This window comes from Etheostoma spectabile, chromosome 23 (assembly GCF_008692095.1).
Source record: "Etheostoma spectabile isolate EspeVRDwgs_2016 chromosome 23, UIUC_Espe_1.0, whole genome shotgun sequence".
NCBI classification, from domain to species: domain Eukaryota; kingdom Metazoa; phylum Chordata; class Actinopteri; order Perciformes; family Percidae; genus Etheostoma; species Etheostoma spectabile.
In genome coordinates, this window is record NC_045755.1 from 16,041,484 (window position 1) to 16,052,128 (window position 10,645).

Genomic DNA, 10,645 nt, shown 5'->3' on the forward strand with positions numbered 1-10,645 from the left:
ACATTTAGCGTGTGGAGCTATGAGGAGGATTAGATTTGAGCAGCGTCACAGGTCTCTTTTCTTTTTATAGGTGTCTTTTTTTTTATAGCTTCCTCTTGATTCCTTTATCACTTTGATCATTTGCCTTTTAACCGGCACCCATTTTAGAATAAATTCCACCGATAGTGCCGTCAGAAGATCCATCGTACAAATCCCTGTTTAATCTTTGCCTGTGCAACTGTCTCTGATACAAACCTGTCAATATGAGTGACTTTTTAGCCTCAAGGCGTTGAGATATGAGTGGTTTTTTTTATCATCTGGCATTATAACAATTCATACACAGAGGCTTGTACTAACTTCTCCGGGGAAATTAATATGGAACATGCGGAGCGATACGACACTGTAGTAGCAGAGCAGGCACACTGTAGGTCAGCATAGTGGGTGGGATGGTATAGGAGCAGTCAGCTGCATTATAAACAGGCATTTGGAATGAGCTTATTGTCATAGGGATAGTCATGAGGAAAAGGTATTCATCACCATTCCCTGTTAAATCCTGGAAAATGAGAAATGTCCCGCTGCCTTTGGCATCAGGTGTCAGTGCCCGGACCAGTGTCTTCACACTAAGTGCCTCGTTTGTTTTGGTCTATCAGAGGAAGAGGAAAAGAACAGGGGGTGGGGGTGGGGGGGGGGGGGGGGGGGGGGGGGGGGGGGGGGGGAGAAAACTGGGCCTGCAACACAGAAAAGAGGCATCAGAAAGCAAGAGAAGAGGGGAATGAGACAGGAAAAACCAATACAAGTACATAATGTGTTTTAATTGAACATTGTAGCCAATGGCAATGCAGTAGGGAAGATAAATCCACCAGAATGGACGTTTTCCCAGAGTCCAGGTGGAGTAGATTCCTTTGACACTAGTTCACTGGTCTTCGAGGACATTATTAAACAATCTAATGTAATATTGTAAAATCGCATCACAGAACAGTTGTTTTCATTACTCTGTGGTGAAATGTAAACATTTTCAACACCCCCTCCCCAATGAGCTGCAGTGCATTGCAGTGCAACACATACACAAAGCATACAGGATTCAGCACCATGGACAGTGACAGCAATCTCTGGTCAGTGTACCGGCAACAATGTGTCAGTAGGCCACATGGAACTGCCGCAGCTGGGGGACATGGAGGACCCTGGGGACAGAGGTGTTCAGTAGAGGGACAGAGAGATTATTATTTGAAATGTTACGTTTATGAAAGAAAAAAAAAAAATAAAGATAATATAAATGAACTGAGATCCTTTCATGATTTTTGCGGGACACTAGGGCTGGGCTATGTGGAGAAAATCAAATATCATGAAATTTTTTTACCAAATACCTCAATATCAATACTCCAACGATATTGTAGTGTTTACTATTGGTGCTTTCACAAAATATTTACACAAAGAGATTTTTTGGATAAATAATCATCATGGATATAATGACTAAGGGGGCAAAGGCAAATCATAGAACAGCTACAAAAGTCTGGAAATGACATCACTTTACTGTAATGCAGCCTTTAAAACCAGAAAAATACAACACTTATGCAATATTAGGTTATTACAATATCCAAAATCTAAGACGATATCTAGTCTCATACCACAATATTGATATGATATTGATATATTGCCCAGCATGTCAACTTTTAGGACTGAAACTTATGATTTGTTTTTCATTATCGATTGCCAATCTGTAAGCATAAAATCTTTAAATTGCTTGTTTTGTCCGATCAAAAGTCCCAAACTCAAGACAAAGGAGGTCAGAACGGATAAGTGAATCAGAGGCTGTGAGTGTAACGCGACTCCCCTTTCCACCTGTCCCGGTCCGGTGGGTGGTTTGTGGTTCTTGTCCAACTTAAAGTTAATTTTAAGTTTATCTTTTTAACATTTTAAATTTGCAGACTTACTGTTTTTTGAAAAAAAACAAAAACAAAAAACTTTGTCTTATAAATCGGAAAAATACCTGGCTCAGTGCCACCCAGACACAACTTACTCGAGTTCTTTAATATTTGATGAGCAGGAAAGGGTGTTATTATTTCAGTGATCGCACTCTTGCAGAGTCATAAGGTAATATTTCACTGTGGGTCGATAGCTTAATCGGAATGACTCACATTCGTGCTTTGTAATTTTGCCCAAAGTGACCATTACAGTAATTTAACTTAATTTAATGTAAAAAAAAAAAAAAATCTTTTTTAAATCACAAGAAAACCTAATAAACCTTTAGGGAGGACCAGATTAAATATGGACACATCAGTGTTTTATTATGAGCCAACAGTCTATTTAGAAAGCAGATGATAATGGAATGAGTCAGAGCCGCTGTCTAAATGTTCGTGTATACAAAAATATGATTGTTAATAAGATAGTAACTGTAGAACAGTCTCCTCAGCCTTTCTCACACCAAACTAAACTTTGAAAAATAAAACAAATAAAATGTATTCCTTGATTAGGATAAATATTGTAATCTTCAAGGGAAAGAGGCTATACACCTGCTAGATGTCCACTGCAAGATGACAGCTCAGTGCTGCTTGCACAGCCCTTTTTTGTGAGCAATATTCATTTATGAAAATATGAGTTTGAATATATTACCATTTTATTCTCTCTTTGTGATTTGCTCTACTGGGCGAATGCCTCTCTGGACATGCTCCTATATGCACAGGAAGCCCTTAACGAGGTGGCTTCTATGAAGAAGAATGCTACCACAGTTAAATTCACTATATATCATGCACGTTAGTCAACGGCTATTACAGCCTGCACAAGTTTCCACAAGATTTTGGAACCTGGCTGCAGTGATTTGGGAAAACCATAAAGTCTTAATTGCCCATGGAGAATATGCCATATTGTAACAGGAAATGAACTACTTTTTAAACTATCAAGAGTAGAGTAGGACCACACACAAGTCTGAGGACAGGGGTCCATACTTTGGCCACACAATGTATGTATCATATTAAGAAGGATCTGCAGTTAATTAAGCTTCTGTCACAATCTGTTGAACTAAATTTGAGCCAGTGAGCAAATGAGATTCTGTTTGAGGATCTTAATGTGGAAACGTTTAAGACTAGGACTATCCTTTTTTTTTTTTTTTTAAATCAGAAGTGAGCAGAGACAGCCAAAATGTCTGAGGGAATACGGGATTAAATGCAACCGCCTGCGACTCAGAACCGGTCTATGCTCAGAACAACCCCAAAATCCAACACTCGGATCCCGGTAGAGACCATCTGTGTGTCAGGAGAAGGTGAAGTGGCTTTACCGACTCGTGGGGGGTGGGGGGGGGACACAAAAACCATCATATACCGGATGGAAAAGCGTGACCTATTGGTCAGTGAGCTGGAAATATTTTAACATGTTCTACAAATGCCGTCAGGATGAGGAGGATTTTTTTTATTTTCTAGCAAATATTGGCACTACTTGTTCTATATTTTATCCTCAGTAAAATGATCAAACATAAATAAATATTGGAAATATTGGGGGACTCTTATTATTACCATTATTATTATTATATTGTTATTATAGCTTTCCACTCGGGAGGGGGGTGGAGAGAATTGCACAGCTGCAACTTTAAGACTCCACACGCCTCCCCTCCGCCAGCTCCAACAATGGTCTTTTCCAGCTCCGCTTATCACAGCACAATTTGTAACATGCCGTAATTTCTTAACCGGTGTGCGTGCGTGCTTGCGTGTGTGTGTGTGTGTGTGTGTGTAGCCCCGGAAATCAAATGTCATTACCCAACGCGGCTAATTCGGCGATTCTTCCTGCTCTTTCGCTTTGTGACCATGCCAGCGGCGGGGACCAGCCGCACCTTCACGATCGGATCCTCGGCGTCGCTGCCCGCTGGCACTGAGGGAGCCCGCTAGGATAGTCCGCTGGATGGTATAGCTGGCAGAGACTGCAGTTGTCGTTGATCGGCTGCCCAGAGTCCCCACTGAGAAGTAGAGGAGGAAATAGTGAGTATGCATAGCTGTTGCCGCCGGTGTTGGCTGTGACCTACATTGCCCTGTTCCTGCAGGCTCAAGGTGATATTTTGTGCGGTGCCCTCTTCACATCCTCCACTCTGGTGTGATGGGTGATACCGGAGGTGCAGGGGGGCTCCTGGTGTGGATGGATACATGGTGTTTGTGTGTGTATACATAACCTATTCATTGCGTGTGTGTGTGTGTGTGTGGTTGACATTGTGGGTCTCTCTCTGCAGGGGAAAGAAATCCGGCCGGCTGTCAAAGTGGAGACAGAAGAGGAAGAGTTAAGGAGGGGGGGGGGGGGGGGGGGGGTGCGGGATGCAGACTGAGATGCTGGCATGATGTAATGCACTTGAGACAATAGCCAAGGAGTCTCCCCAATTATCATTTCAAAGAATGAGGAGGAGATGTTACAGCGGTGTAAAGACACGATCAGCGCCGCAGTCAGGCCGCGGCAGCGTGTGTGGTAATACCAGTAAAGAGAGGAGCTGTCACGGGGGGCCAGCAGCAGCTGCCCCTCCTATAAACAACATGATTATGAAGATGCAAGCAGGGAGAGAGCATTAACAGCCTCCTCTCTGTCATCCATTCACATCTAATACACACGCACACACACTTCCCATGCTATGGATTAATGAATGAATAAATGAATGAAGAGGTACATGCATGCAGGTGCTGCTGGCCTAATTTGATGCTAGAAGGTTAATTGCCACAGGCATAACTGTGATCCTCATCTCACAAATTTTAGTATTATCATTTGCAACCGAAACGTGACATTATTTGCATTTGCGGGGTTTACATCTCACTGAAGTTGTGGCACACAGATGCATTATATAGAGCCGGGATGCTAAGGGTTTCGCATTAAAGAGTGGGACTTTCCAGTGATGCACCTCGACCATGCAAATACACTCCACTGCCCCATATGTCTGGTGTGCAGGCAAAGCTTTCACCACCTTGAAGTGTCATGCAGAGGGGTGGCTACCTGTGGCGGAAGCTTTTATGTCTATACAATGATGGTTTAAGGGCACCTTCTACGGGCCAAGTTTGACTATAGCCAAACCCTCCATAATGAGGGCGGTAAAATGCAGTTGAAATGTTGGCGGTGGTGGCTCAAATGCGTTACAACGTGAGCTTTATTGCTTTTTATTGTTCACCTTGATCTGTGATCTTATTCAATTTCTATCGATTGATGGTTTGCGTGACCTTGCTGCAGGGGATTGTGGGCAACGTTAAAGGCTGTCCTTTCATGTGCATGCCGACTTATTTTCAGTTGAACACACATCCAATGAAACGCACATCAGAAGAAGCACACAGAACCCCCACCCACCCACCCACCCCTCTCTCTCACAGATGCTCACACAGGTAGAGGCAAAGCGCGCTCAGACAAATGGACACACAAACACACACACACTTGACGCACAGCCTCCTCTCCCTTTCCCACCTCCCTAATGGCAGCTGGCTAGGTGTAACTCTACACCCGCGCTATCCTCTTCATCCCATCTCCCGTCTCATTCACGTTTTACCGCTCATTGTGTCAGTGTTCACCCGAGGATCTCAGTCACAGCACAATACATGAAAACAATTTTTTGAGGTAGAATTTAGTTGCACTAGCTAGTCTTTATGCATTTATTTCCGAATAAATCCCTATTAATGTTCTGCCTAAAATCTCAATATGCCGTTGGTGAGTTGGCCTTATAGTAACCGATATTCAAGGAGACAAAGCAACAGTTGTTGGCATTACTGCACATGCGGTGTGTTCTTAGACTGATATAAAAATATAACATAAAAAAAATATCGCTTCCCACATACTGACAAGAAATATGGCCAGTCAAATATTAAACCCCCCTTTTTTTTGGAAATTAGTTTTTCTTGTTCCTATTGCTTTTATGAGTGATAGATTTTTGTTTTACATGTGTGCTTATCGTCACCTGCTAAATGAAACGCATATCAAAAGTCAACGCACCAAAATCAGTGTTCACAGATTGCTGACGATCTTTTTACAACTGTGACTATATTGGACATATTGGTCATACAAAATCATTGATTTGGGCAGCTTTTAAAGCACGGCTTTTAATAAAGTTGACGTTTTGGAGATGTACGTATTTGAGTCAGGCCAATCACTGTGTAAATTTGAGTTTAAAATGCACTGCAGGGCGGTAAAACGCCTTGCACTCTGTTGCAGTGACCGAGGTTTGCACCTAAACAAATCAATATAACTTCTCATCATGCATGACTGTTGCATCACCCCAGAATGTCACAGCACTGCAGGTCACAGTTCAGCTGGGTGCAGGCTTGCGGTGGTGGAGGTGAGTTAATCGTTTGCTCCATCTACTCAGTGGAGTCCCACATGAGTGCTATTGTATGTTCCTGTGGCTGTGATTAAATTGAATGGAGTTGAATTGTGGATTTCTTGGCAGGCCGTCTCTTGGTTGTCTGAAGACTCTCTGCTGCAGGGAGCCATATGAATGGGATTTCTCAGCACTATGAGTGTACTATGCAATCTGGTCCGTTCCATTCACAAAAATGCTGTGTCACATTTTTCCCACCTGCCGGCCTGATATCGATGCCAAAGTGGGGAAGAGCGGCATGCAACAGTTACGCCATTACCCTTTGTGCTCATCAATGCAGTCTGTAGATGTACTTTGCACTCAGTGGCATGCCAAGAAATCAAACACACAGACATTATTTGGGAGTGGAGTTTCCCAGTAGTCAGCTCCCCTGACGACCACAAAGTGACATGTGTAATCAGCCTTGTGCTTCTGGTACTGATGTAAGTGAAGTGCATTATCATTGAAACAATTTGGTCGTGTTGTGAGGAACTGAACCTAATAGGGTGTTACAAAAGTTGACCTCGTGTTTCATAAAAGATTGGTTACTTAATGGGCTTTTTGAGTCTAATTTGTTTTTTAAATCGTTTCTAAATGACCATCTCCTTGCTTAATGTGTTGAAGAGTTATGAATTCAATGCCTGATGATAACAAAGCTTTAAACACACTTTTAAATAATGCGGGTTTTCTTTTAGCGCCTCCAATGTCAGCTCAACAGTTAGTACAGCTTATCTCCAAAGCCACAGAGTGTTGAGTTTGCTTGTTCTACACACGCTTGCTCCTCCACATGTCTTTTTATGTTTCCCAGGTGGTGAGTGGTGCTGAATTTGCCTCACATCGCCATATATTGCTCAGGAACATACTGCTGTTTTCGTGTGCTGCTCCTTATCTACTCACACAATTGTTACCATTAATGAGATTAACTGAAGACATTCAGGAAATTAGCCGCAGCTTGCTGATTTGCTCTTCCCAAAATGGAGTGGTTTTACATTAGGTGACAGAATTTACATCTGTCACAAATAGATAGCTCACTGCCTGCTTCAGATTAACTCAGAGAAACTCTTAAACCAGATGCCTCCTTGTTTATTTTTTCACCCGTTTGTCCACTTTGCTGTTTTTAAAGATTAAATATTATGCTAATTTTCAGGTTTATACTTATTGACAAAATGTAATTACATTATATTTATAGTGTCAAATCATTACAGACGTTATCTCACAACAATTTACAGATTAAGTAATTCTAGACCCCTCTCTATAATTTACAGAGACCCAACAGTTATGACCCTGACACACCAACCCGATAATCGGCCGCTGGAAAGTCTGGCGATGTCGGCGACTCAAGTCTGTTTGGTTTGTTCCGTGCCGTCGTCCATCAGAGGAGCCGGCGAACTTCATTTAGGCCGACCTGACATGCTTGAAGGCGGGTGTTGCCGGCAGGCGGACTCAAATGACCAATCTGATTGGTGGAGTGCTAAACCTGAAATGACGAGCGGGATAAGTGTGACTAGAGTCTCTCCAAATCGGACGGAAATCTTTTAAACTGACCTTTGTCGGTCTGAAATGAAGACAGATTCAGCAACTGCATGGCCTATGTCTCGCTTAAAATGCTTTTCAACTATTTTAGTAAAATAAGAGATTGTATTCTAAACATGCCGCCATGACAGTCTGGCTTTGAATTACCAGAGAAACCAGACCCACGTGACGCTTTCGTCCAATTAGGTACCGTCGCCATTGCTTCGGTGTGTTCCAAGGCACTTTTTTCTTGCCAACTTGGGGTGGCAGTCAGTCCAACTGGCTTTTCTGCCAACGGTCAGGCGTTGGGTTGGTGTGTGGCCTTTACCCGAGTAAGCACGCATTTGGTGTGACAGTGGTGAGGAAAAACTTCCTTTGACAGACAAAAAACCTCAAGCACAACCTGGCCATCTTGGTGGGTGGACAGCTGCTGCCATCTAACATGTGGAGCTAAAGGGAATCGGACAGAGAGGGTGGGTATTTTGAGTTTTGAGCTGGGATTTGATTGCTGTCAGACTGTTGAATGTGTGGGGGCAGGCAGGGACTTTCAGAGCCTGGGAGCAGTGCAGCTTAAGGCCCTAGCACCCATGGTGTGAGGCGTAAGGTGGGGATGGTCAGAAGACCAGCTGAGAATGCGTGCAGGGAGCGGGTGGGGGTGTACTCCCAGGCTTTTTCCTGCATAGAGGAATTTTTGGCGATTTTAGCCAGCCCGAAGGAAAATCCCCAGCACCAAAATGACAAGAATTGAGAATAAAAATAGTCATTCAAATTCTCTCTAAATGTGTTTAAAGTGCAATCTACCAAAACGCACCTTTACTGTACTCCTACCGATCATGCTAACTGCCATGCGTAGTTCCCCCCTCCCCCCCAACCAAGACTCATTCTGAGCCAGGAAAAAAATGATGGTGGTAATGATGGTTATTAAAAAGGCAATTATTATTGGAGTCATGAGCTCTGGCCTCTTGCACGAAAGTTAGTTATGCTCCACACCCGTCCACAAACACACACCATATTATTCCGCCTTGCTACATATAGGTCACACTGTTTCACGTGTTGGCGCGGAGCCCTGGCATTGGACATAAATTGTGAGTTGCTGCGTTGTCCATTATAGTTGTAATGCCTAGCGAAATCGGGCTGCCGCAGTTAATCACTGTGGCATTTGGAGTGGGTCTCACTGGCCTACAGTCCTGGAAGAAATCCCAATAGAACTAACAGGTAAGGTTTTACTTTGATCTCATCACTTTTGGATTTGATCTCAAGCATTGCGTCGGCCTCTCTGTAGGTTGTGAGTTTGCTCAGCAATTTCCTGCTGCCAGCTAGACTTCAGCCTGAAGCCAGGTGTCTGAGTTTGAAAGAGACTGCTTGGTGGGGGGGGAAAAAGAGCTCTGGATTTGTTGCACTGATTGGAAAGAAACCCTCACTCCTACCCCCTTGAATAATTCATTGATTGGCATATGGCATGGAGAGAGAAGTCCAATGATCCCTGCCTTTCTGTGTGCATTTCTTATTGCATATATGATAATGTGTTTTGAGTCTGTTGCTCTTTCTCCCTCCAGTGATTCCTGCATAATTTCAGACTCACATTTAACATCTTTAACCTGCCGCACTGAATCCAGTCTCTTAAGCTTCATCTTGTTTATAACATTCTTAGTCAATTGCTACAAATATCAATTTCTCTCCGCAAGTATCATTCTGACAGAATCATACATATACAATATTAGACATGCATTTATGCTAAGCCAATGTCTGACACGCTAGTGGAATTTGTGGACAAATTTCCTGGTGTATATTTTCATAATGGTCCGTGATGTTGCATTGCGGAGGAAATGTGCATAGAACAGGCTCCGTGAATATCTGTAGACCAAATAGCTATTGTTATGAGGGTCAAATTGGCTTTTTCAGTTGGGAGAAAGTAATATTGTCACTGCTAGCGAGCGCAATCTCGACAACATCTGCATCCCTGCTGGCAAATAGAGTTCTCTGACCACACATTCTTCACATGGCCCACTGTGGGTGATAAGTGTTAATCTATCAAAGACAAACGCACTAGCTCTTACCTGTCGTCACTACTGCCTGCCTGATTCACTAGAGAGACACTAATGACTTGCTGCTCAAAGATGCACTCCACTTGCCAGTATTTGGCATGTATTGAGCAGCAGTGGAGCAACGTTTCCCCACAAAAGGAAGGAAATTTTAGGAAAAGCAGCAGGTTTATTTACTACATTTAGCTTTGAGGCTCTACACACAAGATCTCTCTGTCGTTTTTCTTAATCTCCATTTAAACTAAAGAAATAGGCTTGGTGCATTTTGAATGACACAATTACGCGGATACATGTTTAATTGAGTGATATGGTTTGCTTTGGTTTCTCAGGAAGGCTCCTTAATACGTCTTAAGGACGCAGACATAATCAGTCAGTATACTTTCCCTCTGTGTCTATGGATTTTTCATAGTCAGTAGAGGTGATTTAACACGGTGAGATCAAAGCATAAGCAACAGGACAAAAGGCGGATCGTATGTGCCATGAAGCAGAAAAACATCCTCAATATACACTTTGCTTTCCGCACAGCTCAAAGGAGAAATAAAAAAATGTGCCTGCGATTTCAGGGCCTATTTGTTGGTGCATTGTGGAGAGGAAGTTGAGCGATGTGAGAGATCACGAGTAAAGGTCAGATTTTGGAGTTGACCCCTCAGAATACGGAAACAGTAGCTACCATTTTGCATTTCATAGCTGCCATTTTGCATTTCATGGGACAGGCAGAGATTGAATTTTCTGACAGTGTCACTACATTTTTGCATATATATGAGTTAGCATGATTGGAAGAGGGATATGTATGTATGAATGTATGTATGTA

At 42.9% G+C, this 10,645-nt stretch overlaps 1 protein-coding gene and 1 long non-coding RNA gene across 11 annotated transcripts in view; one reads left to right on the top strand and one right to left on the bottom strand.

Annotated features, from left to right (window-relative positions):
• The first annotated feature begins 3,612 nt into the window (after positions 1–3,612).
• ppfia2 (PTPRF interacting protein alpha 2) overlaps positions 3,613–10,645 on the top strand; it is a 188,865-nt gene continuing 181,832 nt past the window's right edge. For 6 of the 10 annotated variants that reach the window (XR_004327812.1, XM_032505504.1, XM_032505505.1 and 3 more), the window contains exon 1: positions 3,613–3,944. The gene's annotated coding sequence lies outside the window, so the exon portion shown is untranslated. The remainder of the gene's footprint in view (positions 3,945–10,645) is intronic. The other 4 variants (XM_032505508.1, XM_032505512.1, XM_032505506.1 and 1 more) reach the window with 1 other exon arrangement.
• The window catches only part of LOC116673313 (uncharacterized), a 21,068-nt gene continuing 15,424 nt past the window's right edge, over positions 5,002–10,645 (bottom strand). The window contains exon 3 of the long non-coding RNA XR_004327813.1: positions 5,002–5,014. This is a non-coding gene — a long non-coding RNA (uncharacterized LOC116673313). The remainder of the gene's footprint in view (positions 5,015–10,645) is intronic.